At 45.9% G+C, this 7518-nt stretch overlaps 1 pseudogene; it reads left to right on the forward strand.

Annotated features, from left to right (window-relative positions):
• Window positions 1-904: 904 nt before the first annotated feature.
• LOC148502541 (uncharacterized) lies at window positions 905-1966 on the forward strand (annotated as a pseudogene).
• The last annotated feature ends 5552 nt before the right edge of the window (window positions 1967-7518 follow it).

Below are 7518 nucleotides of genomic sequence, written 5' to 3' on the forward strand. Positions count from 1 at the left end.
GCAGCAGCTAATGAGAGTCTGACAGACTCTCATTGGCTGCTGATCAAAACAAACAGCTGCCGGAGCCAGCGGCTGTGTGTTTGTCACTTGTGTAGCGCTGACTGAACTCCGTCCGGTCAGCGCTACACACGCGGTGCAGTCTGTGACACAGACTGCCCGCGGCCCGCATGATGCTGCAGCCCGGGGGGCACATGGCACCCTGCCCCCCGGCCCAGCCCGCCACTGCCAGGAATCCTCAGGCCCGGGCTTGCAGCATACAAGTGACAGCACCAATATCAGCGTAGCATCCGTAGTTAACTGCAGATATCCGATGGGATATAACTTTAAGTTCACAACTCCTTCAAACGTGCACCACCGTAAGAGATAGGCGCAATACTTTGAGGGGTTCGACAGGTCATAAACCATTCTATCGTATATATCAAATCCTGGGTATTAGAAAAGGTTTCAATTGTTATATTGTGGAAGGATGCTTCATATATGGTAAATAATAGGTATTGTGTTAAAGATTTACCATAATATTCTTCGTTTCAACACAAAGAAAGAAGCGTTCCTGTAAAATAAAGTTACCCTAGGACAAGCGTGTATTTACTGTGATTATATGTATGCATATATTGATTCATTGAAATGTGAATTGCTCCTTTTAAGTGATATTGTGCAAATTTGCTCCCATGTAAAACTGTTTGAAATACTTACCTTTCACTACACCTACGTTTTCTTTGAATAAATACGAAAGTGTATGAGAACCCTGTTGCCTATATCTAATTCTCATCTTCTGGTTGGAATCTGAACCATCCGGAGACTGGGAAGTGGTAAGACACTTTGTATTACATTGCACCCCAAATACCACGCTTGTAAGAGGTGTGACAACTTGGCGTCATACGAACAGGACAAACAAAAAACAAATATGTCGGAACCCCAGAATCCTACATCCACCCCAGGCCGGAGATTTCTACCTACTTCACCGGGTCAGAGACGTTCATCATCAAAAAATACATCACCCAGTGGAGAAACATCATCAACACTGGTGTCACCTATCACGATGCCATATTATTTCGGGGCCCCTTGGCTCCCGACCTATAGTGGAGATAATAGGGGAGAAGAAGGAACAACATTGCTGGAATTCAAGAAAAAGATCAAAGCGATGTTCTGCCTATACCCTGTGAACAAGCAGCAACAAGTAGAGATACTGATGGGATAATTGAAGGGAGCTGCTCCAAGGGAGGTCTCATCATGGCCGCGAGCGGATCGAAAACAGGTCGAACAGATACTGGAACGATTGACTGCCATATTTGAAACCCAGACGATCTCTGAGTTAAAAATTAAATTTTATGGCCGGCACCAAAGAATTGGCAAAACACTCAGAGATTATGCTTTAAATCTTCAAGAAGCTTTGAAAGCCATTCAGGCCATGGATAACTATGAAATAAGAAATCCTGATGAAACCTTGATTGCACAATTCATAGAGGGCGCCAATAAAGAGAGTGTCCGCAGTCAACTAAGAATGTTAAGGATGCAACTTGAGGAATATACTTTTCTAGACTTCAAAGAGGCTGCAATCAAAGTGATAGGATGTCACGTTAAACAAGGAGTTACATTCCCGGAAATGCCGGGGTATCAAGAAACCTTTCACTCAACAGGAGCAGGAAACCACTCTGGGAAAGATCTAGCTGGACAGAGCGCTCAAGTTCCTACCCAAGATCCAATTCAAGCCTTAAAAGAGCAACTGGTGGCTTTAACTATTGAGTTAACGGAAATGCGCAAGGAGATGAAACAGTTAGCCCGTTCAAAGCCTACCTCTTCCCCCAGAGTGCGGAGGGATTCGGATTGGAGGAGTACAAGAGATGACTGGTGGGAACCCCCCCGAAGAGACCCACCGACAGATTTGATTCCCAGGGGAGACCCATCTGTAGAAGGAGCGAGAGGAGTGGTCATGTGGAACGTAATTGTGATCGTATGGAGCCTTTAAACTCTGAAACTCCGAGGATGGGGGCCGCACCTCAGGGAGATCCGGTCGAGTAGATCCTAAGCCGGAAGATTGGTGGCCCCAATATGTTGGACAATGTCCCACTATTCACATTACCATCAATGGAATTGAAACCTTGGCCATGGTGGATACAGGGTCGCAGATCACTACGATACAATTGTCTGCCTTTAACCAACACTGGGAAGATGAGAAGTTACTTTTACCACCTCCAACGTGGCTGCAGTTGATCGCCAGTAATGGATTAGGCATTTCTTGTGTAGGATATTGGGAGGCCGATGTACGGATTGGGCAAACTCTCCTAGCAAAACAAGGATGTCTGGTCACAGAAACAAATGATGCAAAAGTAGCTCCAGTCATACTGGGAATGAATATCCTGCAACAATGCCCAGGAGAATTAGTCACTATCTTGAGGGGAGAGATACCCAAAGCCGTGTTACCCGCTCGACAAACATTACAGAAGGTTATCAAGATTATTCAGGGTTATCAAAGGCTGGCCCAGAATCCAGGAGCAGTCGGTACAGTGAGATTAACCGATGGTAAACCCATTAAACTTCAACCAAATTCAGAAACCATAGTGTGAGGAAAAGCACGTCATGGCCCACATGCTCAAGAGTTTGAGGCCTTTATCGAACCATGTGTCATTTCAGCCAATCCAGATGTAGTCGTGGCCAGTACTCTGGTGACCGTCAAAAATGGTAGAGTGCCCCTTCGGGTCCTCAATCCTCATAATTGCCAAGTCAAATTGTATCGACACCAACCCATGGCACAGTTGAAGTGGACTACCTTTCAGAACGTGATCGATCCCAATTTCAACCACCGACAAATAGAGACAATAGCTAATCCTGAGGTAGAGTCTGAAGTTGAGACAGCTTGGTGGAATGAACTTCAGAACGGGGACAGCGCCACCCCAGAGGAGCAACGACAAGGGGCTCTTCGAGTAGCTAGAGAAAGTTCGGAAGCTTTCAGTAAATACCCAACAGATCTCAGAGTAGTGGCCAATATTCAACACTGGATATTCACAGGAGAACATCTACCCGTGAAAGAGCAACACCGACCATTAGCTCCAGGAATGTACCAAACTGTGCGAAAAATGTTGGAGGATATGAAGACCACCGGGATCATCCAAGAAAGCCATAGCCACTGGGCAGCTCCAATGGTACTGGTCCAGAAAAAAGATGGGCAATTCCGTTTCTGTGTCGACTATAGGAAATTAAATGGTTTAACTCACAAGGATGCATATCCTCTTCCTCGAATAGAAGAGTCACTCACAGCGTTAAAATCAGCCCAGTACTTCTCCACGCTCGATCTCACTAGTGGATACTGGCAGATACAAATGTCAGAAGAAGACATGAAGAAAACGGCCTTCATCACCCCCATGGGGTTGTTCGAGTATTTGAAGATGCCCTTTGGGCTATGTAACGCCCCAGACACATTTCAGAGGGTAATGGAGCATTAAAACTTTTGAGACTGTCCTACTCTATCTAGACGACATCAACATCTTTTCAAAAACCAATTCCGAGCATCTCCAAGATCTCCAAGAAGTTTTCCATCAGTTGATTAAATTTGGCCTGAAGTTAAAGCCGTCTAAATGCTATTTGCTAAAGCCACAAGTTCAGTATCTTGGACACATCGTGAGTTCAACTGGAGTGTCCCCGGACCCAGAAAAGATTAGGGCGGTGATAGAATGGCCACAACCTCGGACTGTGAAAGATATCCGCAGGTTCCTTGGATTTGTTGGATTCTATCAGAGATTTATCCCAAATTTCGTTAAGGTATCAGCACCATTGCTGGAGTCACTCCGAGGGATCAGTACAAGAGACAAATCTACATATAATGGACCGATGAACAGCAGACTGCCTTTGACAAGTTGAAGAAAAACTTGACTGAAGCACCATTGCTGGCGTATCCCGACTATAGCAAACCCTTCCGGTTGTACACTGATGCCAGCAAACACGGATTGGGGGCGGTACTGTCCCAGGTGCAAGAGGGCAAGGAGCGGACCATAGCCTACGCAAGCCGGAGTCTGCGAAAGAGCGAAAGGAACGATGCGAATTACAGCGCCTTCAAGCTGGAGTTCCTAGCATTGGTGTGGGCTGTCACAGAAAAATTTAGAGATTACCTGGCTACGACCCCATTCATAGCCTACACTGATTGTAATCCTATGTCACACCAAGATACCGCAAAGTTGGGAGCACTGGAACAGAGGTGGTTCTCCCGCTTGGCCAACTACAACTACCGTATTCAATATCGGAGCGGTTGTAGCAAAGCAAATACAGATGCCTTATCACGGCTACCTAACCTAGAAGAAGAGACTGAGGGCCTGATTCAGAGCCGGACGCTCTGACAAGGGCGCTCGCTCTGAATCAGGGCCCTCCTACCTATTTTTGGAGTGGCCTCCTGGCCGCTCGCATAGCTGTGGGTGACCACCCACAGCTTATGCGAGCGGCCAAAAAGATGGTCGTGATGGTCAAGACCATCGCGACCATCGAGCTTGCGACGAGACCCTGCGGTAAGGTCTCGCTGCCGCAAGCCCAATTACTAGTGATGTCAGTGGGGCCGGACCCAGACGGTAGGCGTTCCCATGGAAACGCCTCCGTCTGGGCAGCAACTCACCATCGACAGCATGCCCCCTTTGGTGCGAGACCCATAGCGACGGCTTGGCCGTCGCTATGCAGGTCTCGCGCATGCGCACGATGGAGCTCCCTCCATTGTGCGCATGTGCACTAGGGCACCATCGACCCGCTTGCGAGTGCTCAGCGCTCAGCACTCGCGAGTGGGTCTGAATCAGGCCCACAGGAAGATGATCCATGGGAAATAATTGAAACACCAAACTTCAATCTCCCAGTTAGCACGCCTAAACAGAATACACTGATGTCAGTTACTGCAGAAAATAACCCACAAGAATTTGTAGGGGGTGAAAGTGAATGGGCGCAATGGCAAGGAGACTACCCCTGCTTTAAGCGATTGAGGAGAATGCTTAATACTCGCCCAGCGTTGACTAGACATGAAAGACAGTCAGCGGAACTCAAATTAGTCCAGCTCTGGCGACATCGAGACAGACTAGAAATACAAGAGAATCTAATAGTACGACGAAGTACCGATCCTAAGACCCATTTGCCAATCACTCAAATATTGGTGCCCAAAACAAAGATTGATACAGTGCTGAGTGCTTATCATGATGAGTCAGGACATTACGGATGTCAGAAAACGGAAGCAAACATCAGAGCACGATTTTATTGGACTAACTTACGTCGGGATGTAAAAGATTGGTGCCGAACTTGTAAGACCTGTATTATTCGCAAACCGGTTCCTCCAGGACAAAGGGCACCTCTGCATCCCATTATCAGTCGGCAACCACTGGAGATAGTGTCCATTGACCATGTCAAGTTAGAGACCAGTCGATTGGGATACCAGTACGCTCTTACAATGATCGACCATTACACCAAATTCACAGTTGTCTTGCCCATAAGAGACTTGTCAGCCAAGACTACAGCAGAGCTTTTCTGGCGAGCTTTTGTACGCCCCTATGGGTATCCGTCTAAAATTCTAACAGACCAAGGCGCAGCTTTCGAGTCCCAATTGTTTCACGAATTATGTGTGCTATACCGATGTAAAAAGATGTGGACTACGGCTTATCATCCACAGGGAAATGGAGTCTGTAAGAGAATGAATGGGACCATCATCAACATGCTATTTGCAATTCCGCCATCTCAGAGACTGGAGTGGCCCACCTTGTTGGCAGAACTTATGTTCATTTACAATAACACCGTTCATGGCTCCACTGGATATACCCCTTATTATTTACTATTTGGTTGGCCTGGAAAATTACCTGTTGATTTACAGTTGGAACTACCTGAATCCTTTGTCTCTGAGACTCGCCCCAAAACTGATTGGGCAGAAGAGCACCAACACCGATTAAAAACTGCACAGGCCTTGGTCGATAAACATATGGAAAAAGAAAGAAATCGACAAGAGGAATACTATAACTAGAAGTCCCATGCCCAACCTTTAAAAGTAGGAGATCAAGTGCTAAAAAGGAACAACCAGCGACGTAATAAGTTGGATCCACGCTGGGAGACAATTCCGCACACAGTGACTGAAATACCCAACTCTGAGATTCCAATTTATAAAATTAGGCGGGAGAACGAATCCTTGGAAAAAATTGTCCATCGGGATCAACTAAAGCTATACTATAGCTGGCCTCGGACTCTATGCCAGCAATAAGACATCAAGAGCCAACAACTGTTTCGAAGACAGAGGCTGATAAGCCACCGGACGATGCCTTAAAACTAATGATGAGCATCTACTGGTCAGTAGTCTATGATCGTCTAATCCCTCCAGTAGGGGAACAGTTGGAAAGTCTACAACCAGAAGTAGTCCTTGAAGAAACAGTCGAAATCTCCAGTTTCAGACGGTCTATGAGACCCAACAAAGGAACTCTTCCGATTAGATTTAGACAATAATCTGTAAGCCACTGTTGTACCATCTTGGTAATTGAATGTTTAGCTATTAAAATTTATAAAGGATAAGTGTTAGTGTTCCAATTGTTATAATGCAGTTAAAAGTTTTGCTAAAAGAAATAGTTGTTAAAAACTTCTTAAGAGAGAGACAGATGCATGAGGACATGCATCAATTTAGCGGGGAGGAGCTGCATTGTGATAACAGCTCAGCACCACATTTAACAGGCAAAGCACAGAAAAGGTTTCAATTGTTATATTGTGGAAGGATGCTTCATATATGGTGAATAATAGGTATTGTGTTAAAGGTTTACCATAATATTCTTCGTTTCAGCGCAAAGAAAGAAGCGTTCCTGTAAAATAAAGTTACCCTAGGACAAGCGTGTATTTACTGTGGTTATATGTATGCATATATTGGTTTATTGAAATGTGAATTGCTCCTTTTAAGTGATATTGTGCAAATTTGCTCCCATGTAAAACTGTTTGAAATACTTACCTTTCACTACACCTACGTTTTCTTTGAATAAATACGAAAGTGTATGAGAACCCTGTTGCCTATATCTAATTCTCATCTTCCGGTTGGAATCTGAACCATCCGGAGACTGGGAAGTGGTAAGACACTTTGTATTACATTGCACCCCAACATACCACGCTTGTAAGAGGTGTGACAATACCACCTGGTGTATGACATTTTGGGGGCGTGATCACGTATTACTCCCCCCTTCTCATTACGCCGATTGCTTGGCCAGCTCTTCCGGCACAATGTGAATGGTGCGCGCATGTGTGCATTATCCATCATTGCTGCTTGGTGACACCATCCGCTATTTTGGTGTTACTCTTTCGGATGGCGTCACCTGGTGAGGTCCGCACCCCCGTATCCCCTTAGTCACACCACTGATTTAAGCACCAGACCCATTTATTAAAGTTACTCTAGAGATATCATGTATATCAAGCCAGGTGCAGGTGCTGTGGGGCAGCGACAGTGCCGCCCCCTGAGCCCTGGGCGCTGCCTACGCCCGCACACTGCTAGTTAGGATCCAGCTTTTGAAGCTCACCAAAATCGGAACAGTAGTGAGA

This window comes from Taudactylus pleione, unplaced genomic scaffold, assembly GCF_031769625.1.
Source record: "Taudactylus pleione unplaced genomic scaffold, aTauple2 ptg000494l, whole genome shotgun sequence".
In the NCBI taxonomy this organism is placed as follows: Eukaryota; Metazoa; Chordata; class Amphibia; order Anura; family Myobatrachidae; genus Taudactylus; species Taudactylus pleione.